We start from the raw sequence: 23,254 nt of genomic DNA, 5'->3' as shown, positions 1-23,254 counted from the left end.
GAATATTTATAGGTTCCACAAAACTGCAGAGCAATAGGGAAGTTTTCCTAACACCATTTTTCTTGGTTCAATTCTGGATTGAAAGCTCTTTCATAACTTTGCCCCATACACATAGTATTTTTTTGTTTTTGCTTTGCCAGTGACCGCTGCTTCTATAGAGATATTTCCTGCCCAAGTTCGGGGAACACCTTATTTGGACATTTCCTGTTTGTCTGTTTCTTTGTAGTGTGAGCTGATGATGCTCAGTGAGGCACCAGGGGAAGTTGGCTCTGTGCTCTTTTTTCTGTTCTGATCTGTGCAAAGTAGCCTGTTCTCCTGGTGCTATCTGCAACTGAAGAGCAAAGATCTGGAGCCAAAGATCTTACTGTGGACCTTATAGAAAAATGTGAGTATCAATACACAATCCATGAAAACAGATAATTATAACTCATGCATCAAGGATGTATATGGCTTATTTCAGTTCAGATCTATAGTTATTTCTGCTTTTGTTTTTGTTATTTGGAAGGTTTTGTTTTGTTGAGACCATATCTCACTATGTAGCTGATGAATGTCCTGAACTTGTGACTCTCTTGCCTCAGCCTCTCAAGTGCTGAAATTACAAGCCTGTGTCACCACCTTGTTCAGCTTATTTTTGTCTTTTTTGTGCCATTTCTGGGTCTTGAACCTAGGGCCTGATTGCTGAGCTTTATTACCTAAGGCTAGTGCTCTACTTGAGCCACAGCACCCCTTCCAGGTCTTTTGCTGGTTAATTGGAGATGAGAGTCAAGTTGGCATAGAACCCCAGTCCTCATATCTCAGTCTCCTGAGTATCTAGGATTACATGCATTAGTCACCAGTGCCTAGCCTTCTTTTCTTTTTTCTTTTTTTGCGGGGGGAAGGAGGTGCCAGTACTTGAACTTAGGGCCTAGGCACTTTCCCTTAGCTTTTTTGCTCAAGATGAGGACTCTGACACTTGACACAGTTCCACTTCTGGCTTTTTGCTTGTTAGCTAGAGATAGAGTCTCATGGACTTTCCTGCCTGGGCTGCCTTCAAACTTTGATCCTCAGATCTTAGCCTGCTGAGTAGCTAGGATTACAGTTATGAGCCATTAGCACTAGTGTTTTTATTTAGAATTTGGTCATTCTACTGCCTAGTCATTCTCTTTGCAATCATACAGCACTCTTAAATGATATTATTCCATGTCACGGGAGTCTTCCATCTCTGTTAATCATCACCCAGAAAAGAAAGTATTGAGCCTTTAAAATCTATGACTTTTATAAGTCACTGAAAATATTGATACTTGTTTCCTGTAAATCGACCGAAAATTGTATGAAATCCAACAGATGGTGAGAAATTGACTGTTCACTTCTGCCAAATTTGGTCTCAGCAATTATGACAAAATGCTTAGAGTTCTGGATCAGGCCACTTAGGCCTTGGCTTTAGATCAGAACCCTTGATTCACGGACACATTGTAAACTAAAGGAAAGGGAAGGGTAAGAGCTGACTCATTTGGTCATTTTTTCTTATTTTTCCCTTTTCCTTCCCCCCTCCCTTTTCTTTTCCCCTTTTCCTTTTCCCTTCCCCTCTCCCTTTCTCTTTCACTCCTTCACAGTACTGGTATTTGAATTCAGGGCTTTGTGTTTGCTAAGCATGTATAAGTCAGCCACACCCCTTTTTTTACTTAACTTATTTTTCAAATAGAGTATTACATTTATGTCTGTGCCAGCTTGGACGGCAATTTTCCTATTTGTACTTCCCAAATATCTGGAACTACAAATATATAATCATATGTTCAGATTTTTATTGGTTGAAATGTGGTTGCTCAAGATGAGTTCTCTGAAACTTCTTGTCTAGGCTGACCTTAAACTGGAGTCCTCCCAAGTAGCTAGGACTACAGGCAGCACCACTTCTTTTTAGATAAGTTTTCACTGTGTAGCCCATACTGGCCTTGAACTTGCTGTCTACCCAGACTGCGCTTGAATTCTCAGTTCTTCCTCAGCCTTCTGTGTGCTGGGATCAGATATAACTTAGAGTGATATCTCCACTTCATTGAAAAGCAACACAAAAAATCACCTTAAACTTAACTATCACTCATACCAACTACTGAAGTTTTCACTGCTTTTCCCTTTCAGAGGTAATTAGATTGACATTGTTCATTAGGATGATGCTTAATGTTCTTGTGATCTGCTGTTCCCTTCTCCCTGTTTTGGTAGTCAGCTTCTATAGCCCTCCCTAGCTTTGCCCTTGGTAATAATGTAGTAAATGATGTTTTTACCATATAAAATATTAACTACTTTATGTTTTGATAGATATGTAACAGTTTCTGGTAAGCATGAGAGTGATTTTGGAATCCCTTTTGTCACAGTATAGTGGAAAAAACATAGTAGAAAAACTGTGTAAGGCTGGGAAGGTGGCTCAGTGGTAGAGCACTTGCTTGCATGCATGAGGCCATGGGTTCGATTACTCAGCACCACATAAGCAAAAAGAAAAAAATAGCCAGAAGTGGCGCTGTGTCTCAAGTGGTAGAGTGCTAGCCTTGAGCTGAAGAGCTGAGGGACAGAGCCCAGGCCCAGAGTTCAGGCCCCACGACCAGACTCCCCCCCCCCAAAAAAAAGAAAAACTGTGTAATTCAGTGTTTTCCATGGCAGCTCATGAACTGGTAAGGAGAAGTGGCTATTTTCAATAACCAGGAGGGGGCTGGTGGAAATACCAGCATGTGCAGTGAATACTGAGTACTTCCTTCATCTTCCTTTAGGTCATCTTTCTCCTAGACTTCTGTTCTTTGGACATTTCACAATGTACTCTCTTGAGAGAGTTCAGTACCTTAACAGAGCTGTTGAAGAAGCTCTACAATGACCCTGAAGGAGGACTGAGCAAGGTAACTTCAGTTGGCCCTGAACCTATTTTGCTTCCTCTCTTCAGAGAGATATGACTCTACCATATAAAACCTACTGGACTACAGATATATACAAATAAGTTGCCTCTAGAAGCTTTATTGGTATTTTTGCCAACAGGGATAGTAAATATCATCTTGATTTGTCATTAGCACAAGAAAGGAGGCCAAAAAGCTGTATATCCAATCATTTTATCCAATCATTTATCCAATCATTTTAGGTTATATTAAGTTACATAAAATCTATGTAAATAAAGACTGTAACTTTTGTCTAGCCAGGTGCTTGTAGCTCATACCTGTAATACTAACTACTCAGGAGTTGAGATCTGAGGATCTCAATTTGAAGCCAGTGCAGGCAGGAAAGCCTGTGAGACTCTTATTTCCAAATAACCAGTTGGGGGGGAGGGGGACTAATGAGGAGGGGTAGGCTTGAGCTGTGGCTCAAGTGGTGGAGTGCTAGTCTTGAATGAAAAAGCTCAGGGAGAGCACCAAGACCCTGAGTTCAAGCCCCATGACAGGCACACACACACAAAAAATGAAGTCTAAAAGAGAAAATGTACATGGAAAGACAAATAAGAAGGTTTAGTATTTAAAAGAATTATCTCCCATACTTAATTTTTATTATATAAGATTTGTTCACAGTCTTTTTGAGTTTCATAACTGCCTGATGGTAATAGAAAGGGCATGTACATTTAGCAGATCTTTTTTATTTTCTCATTTTGTTTTTTGGTGTAAGACTGGAACTCAAACTTAGTACCTGTTGCTTTGGCTCATTGGGTAGTGCACTACCAACCAACTAATCCATGCCTCCAACCCTGATGTTTTTGTTGGTTGTGGGGCTTAAACTGAGCCTGGGCACTGTTCCTGAGCTTTTCAGCTCAAAGCCAGTGCTCTACCACTTGAGCCACAGCATCCAATCTTAATCGTTTTTTTTTTTTTTTTGCCAGTATTGGGGCTTGAATTCTGAGCCAGGGCACTATCCCTTAGCCCCTTTTTCTCAAGACTAGCATTCTACCACTTGACCTATTTCTGGCTTTTAATTACAGATAAGACTTTCCTGACAAAGCTGACTTCAAACTGCAATCCTCAGATCTCAGTCTCCTGGGTAACTAGGATTAGAATCATGAGCTAAAAAGAAAACTTTATTTTTTAGAGGAAAAAAAGAGTGGTCTTAGACATGCCAAGGTCCTAAGTAAAAATGTGAGCTCTTTAAACTTTTAATTCAGTGTTTTTCTCCAGTGGAATTCATACTAATACTTATTTTTAAAAATAGTTGTGTCACTGCTAAAAGATAAAAGCATGAGTCCCTAAAGTATAATCCTAATGCACTTCTGCTAAGTGATAGATGTCTATTGATCTCTGCGTAGACAGGAAAATCAGATTAGCCTGTATAAAATTTCATCAGGGCTGTCAAAGCCTGTGATCTACAGCACTGATAGTTTATTTTGACAGTTGGTTGTGTAGTAATATCTGGAATTTTCTCTTACTCATTTGTCTGCCTAGCTGGATGTTGAGACCTGGCAGCAGGAACAGCCTGTGGTATTACATATATGGCCCAAGAAATCTGCCTATAACTATGAAAATAACTGCCATGAAGTATCTGTCTTTGTTAGCCCAAGGGCAACCTATTTTGAAGTGGAATTTGATGAGAGGTGTGAAACCAAAAAGCGCTAAGACTCACATGTTTTTTCTTCCAAGCAATAGTGGATCAAAAACAAGAGAAAGAATATAATAGAGATTATGCCTTCACAGGTATGATTATCTGGAATTTACAGACTCTAGAGGTGGGAAGACACACTGACACAAAGTTGGTACTTATAAGTGGCCTAAGGTAAGTCATATTCCCCAAACAAGGTAAATAAGTACTTCTGTAGCAATTCTTGTCCTTTTTCCAACTTTAGAGCAATAATGGTATGGTGTGTAGAAAGAGAAGGACTAGCTAGGCTCTGGTGGCTCATGGTCATATTGTTCAAAATCCTAGCTACTCAGCAGGTTGATATTTGAGGAATAAGATTTAAAGCTAGCCTAGGTAGACAAATCTAAGAGAGCCCTATCTCAACCAGCAAAAAGCCAGAGTGGAGACATGGTTTGAATGGTAGAATGACAGCCATGAGCAAAATAGCTGAAAAATACTCAAAGCTCTAAGTACAAACCTTAATACTGGCACATTTCTAGAATGTAACCACACCCATATTTCTAAGGGTTGCTTTGATACTCTACTTGTAGAAAGGAACAGTTGCAGTAGAGATTATGCAGCCCACAAAAGCTAAAAATTTAACTATCTGGCTCTTCATAGGAAATTTGCTAATACCAGTGTTGTCCAGAATAAATTAAAGAGCTGTTAATCTCTGAGTTCAGAAGGGCCAGTGGATCCAAGAGAAAGACTTAAACCATGGTGAAAGCTAGGAGCCCGGCTGACAGATCTGTTTAATATCTGGGCTGCAACCTGCTTCAGACTGTTTACTTCTCTCTCCTATCAAGGGTCTTGGTTGAGAACAAAGAACTGAGCCAGTGATCACTGGTTGAGCAGATAGTCACTTGAGTTTTAGAAAGCTGAGCAGCAGTTTTCTACTAATTCTGCTTTCTAAATGTAGTTGTGAGTTTTGTGTTTTGGTATCATCTGTGTACATTTCTCCCTTAATCATTTTGAACTTATAGAAATGGAGACCGCTTTTAAGATTTTTTTGAGTCACAAAGAATATACTTAACTGCTGAGTTGTTGCCTCCTTCCATCTTGTTGACCACATGACTTTTTTTTCTCTCTAGAACGTGACGTTTAAGGATGGTGCTCTTTCATTCTGACAGCAGTAATAATGAATGGGGCTACAAATTCACTGTCACTGCCTATGGCCTGCCTGATGTTGCCGTGTCTTGTGGGTTAGACTTGCAACTCCTTGTTTCTCGACTAATGGTCCGCCTTGACTCCCAGTGCATGGCACTCAACTCTGTGCATCGTAAGTTCACAGTCTTGTCCCTTCCTTTTTCATTACAACTGTGTTGAAGAGGAAGGTAGGAACTCTTTCTCATAGGTGGTCTCCATATCACGAAAGAGCAAGGTATTAATAATGTTTCTTTTTAGTTTTCTTTAAACCAAATCAAAACAGTTTACCCACTGGGCACCATTGGGAAGTTTCTTGACTCAGGCTTTGGCCCTATCACAAAGTACGCTGTGGATGCCCTCTGTGGAGGACAATTGGGGAATTGCTGTTTATAGCAGCAGCATAGTCATTTTTAGAGATTTAAGTATACTCCAAGTAGATGGTAGAAATATAGTCATTTAATTGTTGTTTAAGTGAAATTTATGTGAACATAAATAGGTATGTGAATATATGTATTATCGTAAAATACATTAATCAACTTCGTATCATTTGTTCCAAGAGATAGATTCATAGAATAAATCTTTTGGAGTATTTTATATCTATATAATTTTTTAAACATTTTTCTGATTGTAAAATCAAATATCATTCATCCTAAATGGTCATTTTCTGTTAGGATTTTAAAAAGAGTTAGCTAAGGAAGAACAGCAGCATGTACGTGGTATTCAGGTAAGGAGTAGGTTTATTCATCATTCCAGCTGACACCAGACCATCTTGGTCCTCAACGTGGTGGGGAAAGGCCTGGGAAAGAGAGCTTGAAGAGCTGAGAAAGAGAGAGAAAAGAGCTAGAAAAGAGCTAGAAAAGAGCTAGAATAGAGAGCATCTGGGAAAGGTGGGAAAGAGAGAGCGAGGAAAGAGAAGAGACCTGGGAAAGAGAAGAGAAGGAAAGAGATGAGAAAGAGCTATAAAAGAGCAGAGAAAGGTCATCTGGGCCTGAGCTAGACCTTATCTAAGTTATGGGCGGAGAAATTTGTGGCCACATCAAATTCAGATGTCACCTCAGCAGATGCAGATGTGACCTCTTCCATTTGTGCCAGTTGCCTAGATAACGCAAGTACTGGGTACAAAATTTGCTGCGAGGAGGGTGGAGTCTGCTTGCCATCTAGGAGCAGACCTTACACTTTCCAAAGCCTGTGTGTCTAATTTCCCTTAGTTTCTTTTTAAAAAAATTTTATTGTGAAAATACTGTACAGAGGAGTTAAAATTACATTGGCAAGGCAATTAGTACATTTCTTATCAAGCATTGCTGCTACCTCCTTTGTTTCCCCTTCCCATCCTTCTACCTTCCCTACCCTGCCAAAGTTGGAAAGTTCGTTTTTCAACATAAGGATTTGTCCAACTCATTGTTGTAATAGGTCCACCTATATCAGTATTTAAACGGTTTGTTTTTGCCCTTCCACTCCACAAATTATAACAACATCAAATACAATGAAAGCAGGGATTATACCGTGGGGGACAGACATACAAAGCAACAAAGAAATCATCTTATAAATATGTTAAATACAATTGCAAGAAAGAAAAAAAAAACATTTGACTACTTATCTTGGGGTTCATTTCATCTAGCATCAACTTATCTGACCTTTTCTTCTTGTCTCAGACATAAACTAGTAGTTCATAAACTGACAAATAAATGTAAGGAAGCCAACAAAAAAAATCAGTTCCTCTCATCTGATGATGCCTCTACAACAATGAGGAAAGAGTTCATCCTGCTAAGGAACTATGATAGGATATCAAAAAGAGAATTCATTCTTCTAGGTCTTCCCTATTTTTTCAATGTAACTTAAATGATGTAAAACACAATATACCGCTCATCAGTTTTGCACATTTTTATATGGACTTCACCTCAGTCTACAACATTCCTTCATTATTCTGTTCCTGATATTTTTACACTACCAAGACATAAGAACATTTTCATACAATTTTTATTATAAAAAAACTGTACAGAGGTGTCACATTTATGGGAGCAAATAATGAGTACATTTCTTAACAAGCATTGTTCCCTCTTCCCACCATCCCTTCCCTCCCACCTCCACAAATACGCTCCCCTCCCCCCTCCCCCTGACTAAATTGTAAAGTTCATTTTTCAACAGAGTGTCTTGTGCATCTCATTGTTACAATGAGTTAACCTGTATCCCTATTTAACCATTTTGTATTTCCCTTCCCCTCACCAAATTAGAGAAACATATACACAGGATGTAGGTGTACCAACTTCAAATACAATGAAAACAGGGGTTATAGCGTGGGGGAGGAACATATACAGAAAGAAAAAAAAATCACATTGCACATCATAAGTACGTTAGAAACAATAACAAGAAAGAAAAAACATACTTGTGTCCCTGTCTTAGGGTTCATTTCCCTTAATATCATCTTATCTGCTCATATGCACATAGCTTTTGACTTATTCTGCTTATCTCAGACATATATTAGTTATTGAAAATAAGGGAAACCACGGGACCTATGTTTCTTTGGACTTGGCTTACTTCACTTAATAAATTTTTTCCCAAGACTTTCCAATTCCTAACAAATTGGGTGATACTATTCTTTCTGATGGAGGCATAGCATTCCATTGTTTATATACACCCACATTTTCTTGATCCATTCATCTACTGAGGGGCATCAGGGTTGGCTCTATATCAGCTATTGTAAATAATGCTGCAGTAAACATAGCTGTGCTGGTAGTTTTAGTATGGTCTTGTTTGTGATCATTCGGGTAAATGCCCATAAGTGGGATTGCTGGGTCATAGGAAAGCTTCATATGGAGTCTTTTGAAGAGCCTCCATACTGCTTTCCAAAGTGGTTGAACAAGTTTACACACCCACCAAGAATGCACTAGAGTTCCCTGTGGCCAGATACTCTCCAGCATCTGTTGTTGCAAAAATATGGAACATTTCACTAATTTGCATGTCAACCTTGCTCAGGGGCCATGCTAATCTTCTCTGTATTGTTCCAATTTTAGCGTATTTGCTGCCTAATTGAGCACAGAACATTTTTTATATATAAAGTGTAATTGATTTTCTTAAACTAGACAATTCAAAAAAAAGTAAGTTCAAAAGAATTCTTGTGGAATTTTAGAAGCATGTATTTCTTTTTTTTTTTTGTTAGCAATACAACAAACTGTTAGTACCATGCATTTCTTACATAAGCACACATTTAAGAATAAAGTCAAGACTGGCATGTCAAAAACAAAATAATTCCAGATATTTGTTGTTCAAGAGATGTGTAGGAGGAGGAATTCAATTGTTCTATACAAGGCACCTGTCATAATGAACACTGCAGCAAGTGTTAAGGTTGTTAAAAGTTTTAAATTTTAAATGTATTTAATTTTGGGAATTTGCATATATATGCCAAAATTAGGACTGTTTGGCAGGTGATAAACTTTTCTATAAAGTATTTAAGGTTTATGGTAGCAGACATATGGTACTAATTATGTACATTTCAGAGTTTATAGAAACATTACCAATAAGAAGTTGCAAAGTCTTTGCGTAAAGAAGCAGAGTGAAGAGTTAAGACTTTGTTAACTAGATAGTTTCTGTTTAATTTTTAGGGCTTCCTTACTTTACATGTTAGTGAGGAACAAATGATGATATAAGCCATATACAAATGATGAGATGAGCCATAAAAAGTAATCTTAGTGGGTAATTTTAAAGACTACTCATAGCCTATAAAACTCTTTTTAAGGGGCTGGGAAGGTGGCTCAGTGGTAAAGCGCTTGCCTTGCATGCTTGAGACCCTGGGTTCGATTCCTCAACACCCATAAACAAAAAACAAGCTGGAAGTGGTGATGTGGCTCAAGTGGTAGAGTGCTAGCCGTGAGCTGAAGAGCTGAGGGGCAGCGCCCAGGCTCAGACTCCAGGGCCACGACCAGACCCAAAATAAAAACCAAAACAAAATCCTCTTTTTAAACATCATAATCTTAGCCAGTTTTAAATGTACAGGAATATGAGAAAGTAGTAAAATCTAATATGTAGAACACTGGTAATTGTTTGTTTTTTTATTTGATTAATCATTAATATTTAATTGTCCATTTTCTTTATTTGTTGCATTGTTTTCCTTTTTGTAATATAATACAACTTTTTATAAGTCGTCCTCAGGAGGTACTTTGAGAAGCTTACTGGGATGGCCAAAGCATTTTTTATAGGTGCATGTGAGTTTACAAAGAAGAAAATTAAGAACAAATTATTTATTAAAAAAATTATCAAGTACAGTCTGAATTAGGAGGGATGATAAAGGTCCACACCCAAAATCTTAGCCTTCGTCTGAAGCGGCGGTATTACAGAGTTGAGACCACAAAAGTGAGAGACTGTTTTTGTGTTTTTTGTTTTTGTCAGTCTTGAGGCTTGAACTCTGGGCCAGAGCGCTGTCCCTGCACTCTTCAGCTCAAGGCTGGCACGCTATCCCTTGAGCCACAGCACCACTTCTGGTTTTCTAGTGGTTTATTAGAGATAAGATTCTCACGGACTTTCCTGCCTGGGCTGGCTTTCAACCGGGATCCTCAGAACTCAGCCTCCTGCATAGCTACGGTTACAGTCCTGAGCCACCGGCACCCAGCAGTGTTTTGTTGATTTTTATTTTGTTGGTCATGGGGCTTGAACTCTGGGTCCTGGGTGCTGTCCCTCAGCTCAAGGCTAGCGGTACCATTTGAGCCTTCGTCTTTTTCTACTTCTGTAGTGCTGAGGAATCAAACCCAGGGCCCCATGCATGCAAGGCAAGCACTCTCCCATTGAGCCACCTTCCCAGCTCCAGAAAGACTGTGCTTTAAAAAATCATCTAAACAATATTTGCTTTCTGCTTTGGGTTATATAATGAAATATATGAATATCTTTTTATATTTTTGTGAATTGTCATACTTCTAAATTTATGCTAACTTGAGCCACTTTATCCTTTTCAAAGTCATGAAATATCTCTGAGAGTGTTCTTCTGGGAAGATTATATTTGCACTTATAATTTCTTCTGAGTCATTTTTATTTTTTTATTGTGAAAAAACTGTACAGAGGGATTACAATTACATGGGCAAGATAATGAGTATATTTCTTATCAAGCATTGTAGCCTCCTCCTATATTTCCCCTTCCCATCCATTCCAAGCCTCTCCCCCACCCAATCCTCCCCCCACCCCCCACCAAAGTTGTAAAGTTCGTTTTCGACATGACAACTTGTACTTCTCATTGTTGCAACGGGTCCACCTGTATCCTTATTTAAACGACTTGTTTTTCCCCTTCCCTTCCACAAATTATAACAACATCAAATACAGTGAAAGCAGGGGTTATAATGTGGGAGAGAGACATACAAAGCAACAAGGAAATAATCATATAAATGCGTTAGAAACAAATGAATGAAAGAAAAAAACATTTAAATACGTATCTTAGGGTTCATTTTCCTAACATCACCTTTTCTGACCTTTTCTGCTTGACTCATACATATACTAACTATTGCAAATGAGGGAAACCATGGGACCTATGTTTCTTTGGGCTTGGCTTACTTCACTTAATATAATTTTTTCGAAGTCTTTCCAGGCCCATATCAAGCATTGAAATAGAAACAGCAATAAGAGACCTTCCATCTAAGAAAAGTCCAGGACCAGATGGTTTTGCAGCAGAATTCTACAAGGCCATCAAAGCAGAGCTCACACCAATACTCCTCCAACTCTTCAATGAAATTGAAAGAGAAAGTTCACTACTGAACACATTCTATGAAGCCATCATAATCCTCATCCTAAAACCAGGCAGGGAATCATCATTTTTATTTTTTATCAAAATCATTTTATATGTTATATTGATGGGTTATCATACATCAGATACCTTCAAATGTACATGAAGAGTCTAAAGATAGCAGTATGAATATTCTCATACAGCTCTTGTTTATCTGTTATGTACTTTCAGTATTATTGTACTTCTCTCTTTCACCCTTTTTCATTCATGGTCTTTCTCTTTCAGGCTCCATGTCTGCTACTTAGAATTTCAGCTGGTCTATTATCCTTCAGGATCCACTGGTTTTGTGGGAACATGATAGGGACCAACAGTTTCCCTTGCAGTTTTTAACAATTATAAGATTGGCGTGATATTATTCTTTGCCATTCTAAATGGCAAAACAACAGATCTAGGAATTCCTTTTCACTTTTCTTCTGTTATAAATTTTATCTCATAGGAATCATTGGGATAGGTAAGATATTTTGACTTGAGACCTAAAAGTTCTTTTTCTTTTACAAAAAACCTTTGTCTTTGATTATCAGTAAGTAACTACATGTAATGAAAACAAAACTATCCTATTGTAAGCAGACCGAAGTTGTTCACGGGGATGAAAAACAAGGTAATGGGGCAAGTGAGAACAAAGGATACCCATCATAGAGCACAGCTCCTCAGAGCAGTTTAACATGTACACTTTGTGAGAATGACAATGTGCTGGGAACTATTGATTAAATCACTGAACACTGATTTATATATATGTACATATATTTGCATATTTATATTTATTTATATATGCATATATGTATGTATATGCCCTTATATATGTACACATGTATGTTACTATACACACAAATTCACACATACATATACACATGTATACATGCACACATGGAGAAAGACACATATTTACAGCCAACACAAGTTTCACTAGTTGTTGACTATGCCTTAGATGGAATGCTTGGAACAAAATATGTTGAAAATGTATTTGTCTCCATGAGTTCTTTTACCACTCCTCTTATCTCTTACAACTGGTAGGTTTTGACAGATTCGACTTGCAAAATGCAGTACAAGTCACTTAGGAATCTCAGTAAGTAAAGAACATATGGTGTCTCCCAGCTCCCTACAGAATGCTTGCTCTTATAGACACTCTTAACAACCAAAGTAGCAGGAAAATATCCTTGTAAAGAATAAAGTTATACATCTCATTGTTGCAATAGGTCCACCTATATCCCTAGTTAAATGATTTTTTTCCCTTCCCCTCCACAAATTATACCTACATCAATACAGTGAAAGCAGGGGTTATACCGTGGGGGAGGAACATACAAAGCAACATAGAAATCATCTTATAAAAATGTTAAAAACAATTTCATGAAAGGCAAAAAAACATTTGAATACTTATCTTGGGCTTCATTCCCCTAACATCAAGTTATCTGACCTTTTCTGCTTGACTCAGACATATACTAGTTATTGCAAATAAGGAAAACCATGAGACCTATGTTTCTTTGGGCCTGGCTTACTTCACTTAATATAATTTTTTCCAAGTCTTACCATTTCCTAACAAATGGGGCAATGTCATCTTTTCTGATGGAGGCATAGAATTCCATTGTGTATATATACATTTTCTTGATCCATTAATCTATTGAGTGGCGTCTGGGTTGGTTCCATATCTTAGCTGTAGTAAATAGGGGTGCAATAAACATAGTCGTGCTGGTAGCTTTAGTGTGGTCTTGTTTGTAAATATTTGGGTAAATGCCAAATGGGGAATTGCTGGGTCATAGGGGAGCTCTATGTGGAGTCTTTTGAGGAACCTCCATACTGCTTTCCAAAGTGGTTGAACAAGTTTACACTCCCACCAACAATGTAGAAAGCTTCACTTCTGTCCACATCCCCTCCAGCATCTGTTGTTATTAGAGTTCTTTATTATAACCATTCTAACTGGGGTGAGGTGGAATTTCAATGTTGTTTTGTCGAAAAACGAACTTTACAACTTTGGTGGGTGGGGGGATGACCGGGTGTAGGGGGAAGATGGGAAGAGATGGGAAGAGGAAAGAAAGAGTAGCCAACAATGCTTGATAAGAAATGTACTCGTTATGTTGCCCATGTAATTGTAACTCCTCTGTACAGTATTCTCACAATAAAAAAAAATAAAGTTATAAGGCGCTAAATAGCATCCTTCCTTGAGCTCTTTTCCAAAAGACAGCATCAATTCCTAAGCAGATGAGTGAGTCCTCAGAAGACTGGACCTCAGACCAACATTTAACCAACCCATGTGAAAAGTCCTATGAGAGAAATGCTGACTGAGGTCTGGCTGATTTCCTGGCCAAGAAAATAAGAAAAGAAGAAAGTATTTTTAATGTATTAAAGTTTGAGAATAATTTGTAAACTGTCAATAATTGTGTAGAAAACAACTATACCAACTGACAAAAAATGATGTGCTCTTGGACTTGGTGAGTGATTTTACATGTGTCTACACAAGTAGAATCAGCATAAATCAAGCCAGTATTTCTTCATTTAAGATATGAGGAAAAGATACAGGTTGACCCATTGTAACAATGAGATGTACAAGACACTCTATCAAAGAGGGGGTGGAGGGATGAGTTGGGGAGGTGTGAAGAGAAGGGATGGTAGGGGCAAAACAAAGGGGAGGGTGCTCAATAAGATATATACTCATGCTGGGCGCAGGTGGCTCAGGCCTCTAATCCTAGCTACTCAGGATGCTGAAATCTGAGGATCTCGATTTAAAGCCAGACCGGGAAGGAATTCCAAGAAATTCTGGCTTTTTTCTTTTTGCTTATGTGGTGCTGAGGAATCGAACCCAGGGCCTCATGCATGCAAGGCAAGCACTCTACCACTGAGCCACCTTCCCAGCCCCTGAGAAATTCTTATCTCCAATAAACCACCCAAAGACAGGAAGTGGCACTGTAGGTCAAGTGGTAGAGTGCTAGCCTTGAGCTGAAGAGCTGAGGACAGCGTTCAGGCCCAGAGTTCAAGCCTCATGAACGACAATAGAGAAAAAAAATGAAATGTACTCATTACCTTACTTATGTAACTGTATCCCCTCCATACAGTATTTTTACAATAAAAATATATATTAAAAAGATACAATGAAAACTTCTGTACTTATAGGAAGTTGTATTTGTCACTTAATATCAGTAAGGTATTGGTTTTAGGACCACAGGCATATTAAACTTTGGATACTCTAATTCTCTACGTGAACACAGTATATTATTTACATTAGAATCTGCCCACAAACTAGTGCAGAGTAATTGCTATGAAAATTTTTACTACATTCTATGTTTGTAATGAAAAATAAAAGTATATGCACTATCAACAGATACAATTTTTTCAGATAATTTTTGTCCACATTTTGTGGATGGAATTGGGAGAGCAATTTTGAAAAGCACAAATTTCATCACCAAGACCGGTCTGCAAAACAAGGAGCTAATACAGCATCACTGAATAGTATGGAACGCCAAGGAGAAGTACTTGAATTGAGACAGTATCAGAAAGTGTAAGCACACAAGGACTTTTTAGAAATGCAGCTGCTAGATTTCTCATGGAGAGCTTTCATAACACTTTGTGAAACACAAGTCAGAACCTTACTGAAGTGTAGATAGTTTTCCCTCAAATTTCTCTCATGCTCGGTCATTATCAATCAATATAGCTAATCATGAATAATCCTCTAATAACAAAATATTGATGGAGTATTTATATTCAGAAAACCTGGGAAGGCTAACTTTTTTCAATTAGGACAGTTGTATTCTATGATCCAGCAGAGAGGAAACTAGGTAAGCATCCATTTACAGTCTTCTGAATAATTCTGCTTCTGACAACATCAGTTATTTATCCATACCTGTGCCGGAGTGAGAGGCTTTTAAAAGACTTTAATGATTTTAAATTTAAATTTAAATGTGGAATGAAATTAGTTCCAATAGTGCATTACATTAAGATATTTAGAAACAACTGAGAAACCTAGAGATCTATAAGATTTTTTTGGAAGTGAATGGATATTGGAATTTGGTTCTTTATATTTTAAGCAATTTGCAAAAAGAATTGGCAAATAAAATTTACATTTGCAGCAGACTTGACACTTATTAAATTTTGTATTGAAAAGAGCGCAGCCTCAACAATATATTAATGCTATCCTCTTATTTATCTTTAAAGGTTTATGCTTCTGGTCTCTTAATATTAAAACAAAACTTTTTTTTAATCTTTAGCTAGCAGTCCAAAAGGGTTTTGCTTCATCATGTCAGTGTTGAATAGAATGTATTTATGTATGTACGTATGTTGAATAGAGTGTATGTACATTTCAATGTACAATACATCTGGATCATTGTCAAACTTTCCACTTTTCTTCCTTCCCTTACGCCAACCCAACCTGTTTTCTACTTATATTCTCACATATATACTGAAGTATGCCCTGACAGGGACTCGAGCTGGTACAGCTTCTTTCCTGGCTTTGTCTTTGTTTTAGGGATTTTAGAGAAAAAAAACCCTCTAAACAAGGTTAACTCGACCTTGGCTCCAACCAGCCCATTTCTTGCAATGGAAAGAATGCCTCTATGCTCCTCTCCCCTTAACAACCTTACCCACCTTGATTGTTCAGTTAAGGACTGACCCATAAAACAGATAGGTTGTAATCTGGCTCCAGCTGGTGACACCACATGCTTTATGATAAACCCTGCCTTTTGCACATGCTTACAGTAAACTCCACCTATTAGCCAACTGTGTGTGGTCTGGTATGGCCGTACAATCCTTTGTGTGTGTTACGATCCCATTGGTCACCTGCACGTGACAAGGCTTGACCTCATAGATTTTGTCTTTAAAAACCAAAGAATGGGGGCCGCTCCAGGTTGTAGTATCAGCTTCCGAGCCTGTGCTGAGGCCCTGGCTGGTCAGTGTAGGAACCTCAATAAAGTTGATTCCTTATAAACATCTTTGTTGCAGTGGAATCTGTCACTCCAGAAGATTAGGTGGGCTTGCCTGCCCTGAGTAGGGGGTCTTCCTACTACATTTAATGAGGGCTTGTCCAGGATAGAGCTCTTAGCCACTCCAACCTGAGGGGGATTGAAGTCCCTGGCTGGTAGGACAGTGTGTGAGCACTTGGCTGTTGGAGAGAAGTTCCGAGAAAAGCCTCAAGGTAAGCGGGGTCGACCTAGGTAGAGAAGGCGCCAGAGTGAGGCCAAAAGTAGGGTGAGGCTGGACGCAGCAGAGTCCCCTATGGCTGAGGAGGTCCAGGGACGCCTCAACCCCTCAATTCTACCTGTCCTAGCAGTCCTAGTTGGACGGGAGATTGCTTAAATATTTGTCAATTATGAAACTGCCACTGACCACCTGCAAGTGGCCCCAGTTAGATCTCAGCCTCAGGCCTTGCTCAGGGGGTCTGAGCATAGGGGAGAACCTGTCAGTCTTAGGGACCACTGCTAAGGACATTTTTTCCTTGCCTGAAGATGACTGGGAATTCTTCTCCACCTTGGAATGCCCCTAGGTCAACTTTTGCAAGAATCTAAAAGAAAAATCCTCCAGAGGTGAGTGGAGGGGGGTGGGGTTAGAGTCCTCTTTTTAGTGAATGGTGGTGAGATGTTGTCCCATTCACTGAGAATTGATTTTGTTTTTGTGGCCACTTGTCTGTCTTGTTTACTTCAGTGTGTTTTCTGTTCTATGTTTTCTGAGGTAGGGAAGTTCTGGGTGAGCATGGCAGGCTCATTCAGCAGACTCTGCATTCAGCTTGCTGAGTGAGAACAGGGCAGAATTCTGGTAGGGATGTACTGGGGACCCGTTAGTCCCCAACTCAGCCTTTGGTTGTTGTCTACTTTTGTTTTAAAATTGGGACCAGTTTTAAGTGTGGATTCTTCGTTTTTGTGTTTATTTGTGTTTTTGTTATTATTTGAAGAAGAATGGCCAATAGACACATGGAGAAATGCTCTAGCCATAAAAGAAATGCAAATCAAAATAACATTGAGATACCACCTCACCCCAGTTAGAATGGCTATAATCAAGAACTCTAATAACAACTGATGCTGGAGGAGATGTGGCCAAAAGGGAACCCTACTGTATTGTTGGTGGGAGTATAAACTTGTTCAATCACTTTGGAAAATTGTATGGAGTTTCCTCAAAAGACTGCACATAGATCTCCCCTATGACCCAGAAATCCCACTTTTGGGCATTTTCCCAAATGAACACAAACAACACCATACTAAATCTACCAGCACTACTGTTTATTACAGCATTATTTACCATGGCTAAGATATGGAACCAACCCAGATGCCCCTCAGTAGATAAATGGATCAAGAAAATGTGATACACACACACACAATACACATATATGTATATATATATATATATATATATATATATATATATATATATATATATATATATATATATATACATATATAATGGAATTCTATACCTCCATCAGAAAGAATGGCATTGCCCCATTTTTTAGGAAATGGAAAGACAAAAAAATATAATAAGTGAAGTATGCCAGACTCAAAGAAACATAGGCCTTACGGTTTCCCTAGTTATTTGCAATAACTAGTATATGTCTGGGACACGTAGAAAAGGTCAAAAGCTATATACATATTACCAGTTAAGATGACATTAAGCAAAATGAACCCCAAGATAGGGACATAAGTAATGTTTTTCTTTCTTTCTATTTTTTTCTAATATATTTATAAGGTACCTTGTGAGGTTTTTTGTTGCTTTGTATGTCCATTCCCCACTGTAGAACCCCTGTTTTCACTGTGTTTAATGCTGGTATAATTTCAGAATGGGAAGGGAAAAAACAAAATGTTTAAATAGGAATATAGGTTGACCCATTGCAACAATTAGATGTAGAAGACACTATGTTGAAATATGAACTTTACAATTTCAGCAGGGGGGTTGTGGGGTGAGATGGAGGGGAGTTGGACGAGGAGTCGTGAGTGTAGTTGTTGAAGTAGGAGGGAAAGATGGTAGGGGGAAAAAAGGAGGAGGTAACAATTATTGATAAGAAATGTACTCATTACCTTGCTCATGTAACTGTAACCCCTTTGTACAGTATTTTCACAATAAAACTTATTAAAATAATAAAAAAAGAACGGCTTTTGCAGAACTCTGCCAGGTGTTTCAATAAATCATCATTCCTCAGTTGACTGGGGACTGATGATAAACTGACTCTGGGCTCTTCTCCTTGTGATTCTCTCTTCTATTCATCTTTTCTCTCTTTTCCTCTGCTGAAGTAGCACGTGGCATTCTATGTTTCATCTTTTGATTTCTGTCCTTATAAAATGATAAACATTGGATTATGCTACACCCCAATGGGCAGTATAAATCCTGGCTGTAGCTCATAAATTTGTAGTGGAGACAGACACACCAGCCAATTACACTAATGCAATGTGAGGTTTTTGTTTATTCTTGCCAAATTTTGATGTTTCTGTTTATTAAATCTTTTTCAGGTATTTAGTTGATTCTGGTATAGGTCTATTGGATTAGAAAGATATGGACCTTGCAGTTCTGAATGGTACACAGGTAGTCACAGGCCTGTGAGGGTGTTGTTCAATGTGCCTTTACACAGGGAGCTGTGTGCTAACATTCATGGACTAGGAGAGAGTGCACTTCATGTGAGAAGCATCTTGTGGACAGAAGACTCACAGCACAAGAGTGAAAGTCACTCTGGAGAGTCCATGTGCAGGTAAATTATTAGAGAACCATGGAGAAACAAGAAACCACAGCTTAGGGCTGGGAATTTGCTTTCCCAGACCCTATTCTGTGATTAATAAATGTGTCAAAGCAATTCTCACACAAGTAAGTGAAATATTTGCATAAAATTTCCAGCCAGAAGAAAGCCACAAATAACATCAAACCAAATGTGCACAAAAAATGTCCAGACAAATTGCAAGTCAAAAACTTCTTCAGCAGGTTGCAGGGCTCACATCTATAATCCTAGCTACTCAAGGGACTGAGATCTGTGGATCTTAGTTCAAAATCAACACAAGCAGGATAGTTGGTAAGACTCTTATCTCCAATAAACTACTCAGAAAAAAAAGCAGAAGTGGCACTTTGGCTTAAGTGGTAGAGTGCTAATCTTGAACAAAAAGAGCTCGGGAACAGTACCCAGACCCAGAGCTCAAGCCCCATGCCTTACAAAAAACAGAAAAGAAAAAATCCCCACAACTATTCCATTGAATTTCTCATTGAGGTGAGACACTGGAACAATGAAATACTTCGAGATTTAAACAAAGGCATGCACCTTCCAGGAGAAATGGGGATTGAACACCTACTTACCAAATGTGAGACTTGCCAGATACCATTACGAAAAATTGTGTCAAGACTTGTAAATAAATGGGCAAATACAGAATGTAAGCAAGCAGGGGAGCACAGGGGAACATGAAGATCCTGAAGCTTGCACTAAGTGAGGAATTTATACTTGTTTGCTTCCTGTCACTCTGGTGTCAGCAAGTGACAGAGGTCAGTCCATGCTGACAGAGTTGTGACTCCAGGCTTAGATCCTTCTCCAGAAAACTTTTCTTTTTGTGGGGCTTGAACTCTGGGCCTGAACACTGTCCTTCAGCTCTTCAGCTCAAGGCACAAAAACATGTACAAGAGAAGAAAGTTAGGAAGTTAGGAAGTTGGAAAGAGGGAAGGAAAACTCTCAAAAGAAGATCAATCACCTAAACAAAGGAGGAGGCTGCAATGCTTGGTAAAAAATGTATGCATTATCCTGCCCATGTAATTGTAGCCCCTCTGTACAGTATGTTCTCAAATAAAATAAAATAAAACTAAAAAAAAAAAAAAGAAGATCAATCATACAGTACCTTAGAATGCTCATACAAAATAATTGCAGCAGAAGTGGGGAAGATCGCGACGGGGCAGTAGGGAAACGCCACAGCTCTCTCCAACCAAAAAGAGAGTTCAAGTTCCAACGCTTAATCTCCCCAAGAGACCGACAACAACAAAAAGATGAACACTCAGAGAAAAACCAGAGGTGGAGAATAACAAAAAAAGAAAGAGAGGAAAAGAAGAATTTCAGAAGAGAAAAGCAAAGACCCCTCCCCAAACCTTTACTGGCCGCGTGGCAGTGTGCCAAGCCGCTGGCCAGCCTGCCCGGCGGGGGCTGCCGGAGCCCGAGACACACAGGGGGCCACTTTCAGATCACCAGGTACCGGTTTGCAGAACAGCGGATCGATCGCCAGGAACAGAGAGTCTCCTGGAGTCTCCACGAGGATCCCACCCCCACCCCTCACTCTCCACCGGAGCAGAGAGGCTCCATCCCACCAAAGCCACTCGGCACCAGCAGCGCCACAAAGGGACCTGTCGGCAGACCACCTGCCCTATCGCGATCGCAACGACCTGGCGGGGCCGCCCGGGCCCCAGAGGCACCGCGAAGAAGCTGCCTGAGCATGGACACTTTTGACCCGACAGCTTCGACAGAGGCAGAGACAGAAAAGAATCACACAGAGCCACCACCACCCAACCCAGCCCGCAACCACCCCAACTGAACTCGGATTGCAACAAGAACTCACACAGAAACAACCAGCTCCAGGGTGAGTATCCCACAGGGGAAGTGTATCCCTCAAGGGAGACCAGAGCTGGAGCGAATCCCCAGACCCTGACCTAGACTCCCTACCCCAACACCCAGACCACAGGACCCACTAAAACTGGGAACTATTTGAGAGCTCCACCAGCCCATGGAGCACACTCAGCTGGCCAGGCTAGAGCAAGAGTGCCCTGGAAGGGAGCTTAAATGCCCAAGCCAGGAACAGGGCCCCTGGGTCAAGACTACCAACAGTAGAAGAAATTTGAACTGTGTCCCCCAGGCTGTATAACCTAGGTGGTATACACATCAGCACAGGCCTAACAAGTGCGCTCCAGGCTGCATAACCTAGGTGGTCTACACATCAGCACAGGCCTAACGAGCGCGCTCCAGGCTGGGGCCGGAACCAGGCCCCGGGATCCGGCGCCTGAACAACACGACCAACTCCTCCCAACTGAAGTAAAAAGCTGAGCATATGCCTCAACAGAGGGGAGAAAACCAGGAAACAACACTCCCCGGGAAGCACGCCTGTGACAACAAAAGACCTTGAGGCCCAGGACAAGAGAAGCCCAAACCCCACCCAAACTCCACCCATATATCCTAGACTGGGAATTGGGCAACACAGGCTGCCAGCACCTGATAGTAAGCAGGAGGTCAGACTGGTAAGGTGGCTCAGCAATAGAGTGATAGTCTTGGATGTATGAGGCCCTGGATCTGATTCCTCAGCATCACAAAAGCAAAAAGGGTCAGAAGTGGTGCTGTGGCTCAAATGGGAGGGTGCCAGCCTTGAGCTGAAGAGCTGAGGGACAGTACCCAAACCTAGAGTTCAAGCCCACAACCAGCCCATAACAAACAAACAAAAATGCATCAGGAGCCCATAGCAGACTCCAGTATTTGGGAGAGTGCATCTAGAGCATCTGTTCTTCACAAGAGCACCCGTAGGAGCAAGCACAAGCAGTCTAGGCTGCTCAACCCTTCCAAAGGCGGGAACTGCCAGCAATCTACAGCGGAGAGCTGAGAATCCTAAGTAAGTCAGAATAGCAGCTGGAAATAGGCTCCCAACAGAACCCAGATCAGGCACAGACTCTCTCTACCAATACAGAATCAGCAACCAAGCAAAGACAGACACACCAAAACAAAATTGAAGAGCAGTCTCCTGAACCTCCATGCGAAAATCACAGAGAAATATCACAAGGTTTACCACCACCCAGGACAGCAAGCTAACCTCAAAAGCCAGCAGCCACGCAGGGGAGAGCCCCAGTGGGAGCAAAGCATGAATGGAAGACAAAAGCTACATCCAAGGGTTGCTGGAGGCAATGACTCAAGAAATAAAGCGAGAAATTGATCAGAAATTGAAAGAGCACATGGATGAACTAACAAAAGAGATACAGGGTATCAAACAAGAGATGCATGCAAAAATAGAAGCTGCACAAACCTCAGTAAGAAGTGAGATAAACGCCAAATTAGAGGTAATGCATACCTCATTGAGAGGTGAGATCAGTACTCTGAGAACCAACATTGAATCCATAAAGGGATCCATTTCCTCCATGCAAACCACAATAGAATGAACAGAGTGAATGAAATGGAAGGTAGAGTGTCAGATACAGAAGACAGAATACACCAAATGGACCAAAGAGTGACAGATATGGCAAAATCACTCAAATTAAACCAAAGGGAAATTCAAGAGCAAGCAGATAATGCTAAAAAATTTAACCTTCGCATAATCAGAGTGGACAAAGGTGAGGAATCCCAGAGCAAGGGAATGCAACACCTATTTAACAAGATAATCAATGAAAATTTTCCCCACCTCAAAAACGACCATCTTAACTACATCACAAAAACTTATCGAACACCCAACAAGCAAGACCCCAGGAGAAACACTTCTAGACACATTATAGTAAAAATGATAGATCTGAATAATAAGGAAACAATCCTGCATGCAGCAAAAATGAAGAAGGAGCTATACTACAACGGGAAAAAAAATTAGAATCACTGCAGATCTCTCCACACAAACAATGAATGCAAGAAAAGCCTGGGAAAGCACCATACGAGCCCTGAGAGCCAATAACTGCCAACCCAGACTAATATACCCAGCAAAGCTAGCATTCACATTCGATGGAGAACTGAAAATTTTAATAGCAAAGAAAAACCAAATGAATACATAAACATTAAGCCAGCATTACAAAGAATTCTAAGAGGGGGGACACAACCTGAAGAAAGCAACCAGGAACTGGGGCCTGCCCCAAACAGGCGTTACTCAAAGTCTAACTGAGCAAGCACAGGAGGAAAGGAAAGAAGAAAAACTT

At 40.0% G+C, this 23,254-nt stretch overlaps 1 non-coding gene across 1 annotated transcript; it reads right to left on the bottom strand.

Moving 5' to 3' along the window:
• Window positions 1-8,622: 8,622 nt before the first annotated feature.
• LOC138814723 (U6 spliceosomal RNA) lies at window positions 8,623-8,729 on the bottom strand. Its single transcript, XR_011368063.1, has one exon. It is a non-coding gene; the product is annotated as a U6 spliceosomal RNA (small nuclear RNA).
• Window positions 8,730-23,254: the final 14,525 nt, after the last annotated feature.

Source organism: Dipodomys merriami, unplaced genomic scaffold (genome assembly GCF_024711535.1).
Source record: "Dipodomys merriami isolate MVZ:Mamm:240054 unplaced genomic scaffold, mDipMer1.0.p SCAF_602, whole genome shotgun sequence".
Classification (NCBI taxonomy): domain Eukaryota; kingdom Metazoa; phylum Chordata; class Mammalia; order Rodentia; family Heteromyidae; genus Dipodomys; species Dipodomys merriami.
The sequence above is the reverse complement of the archived record's forward strand: the minus strand, read 5'-3'. Positions and strand labels throughout refer to the sequence as shown.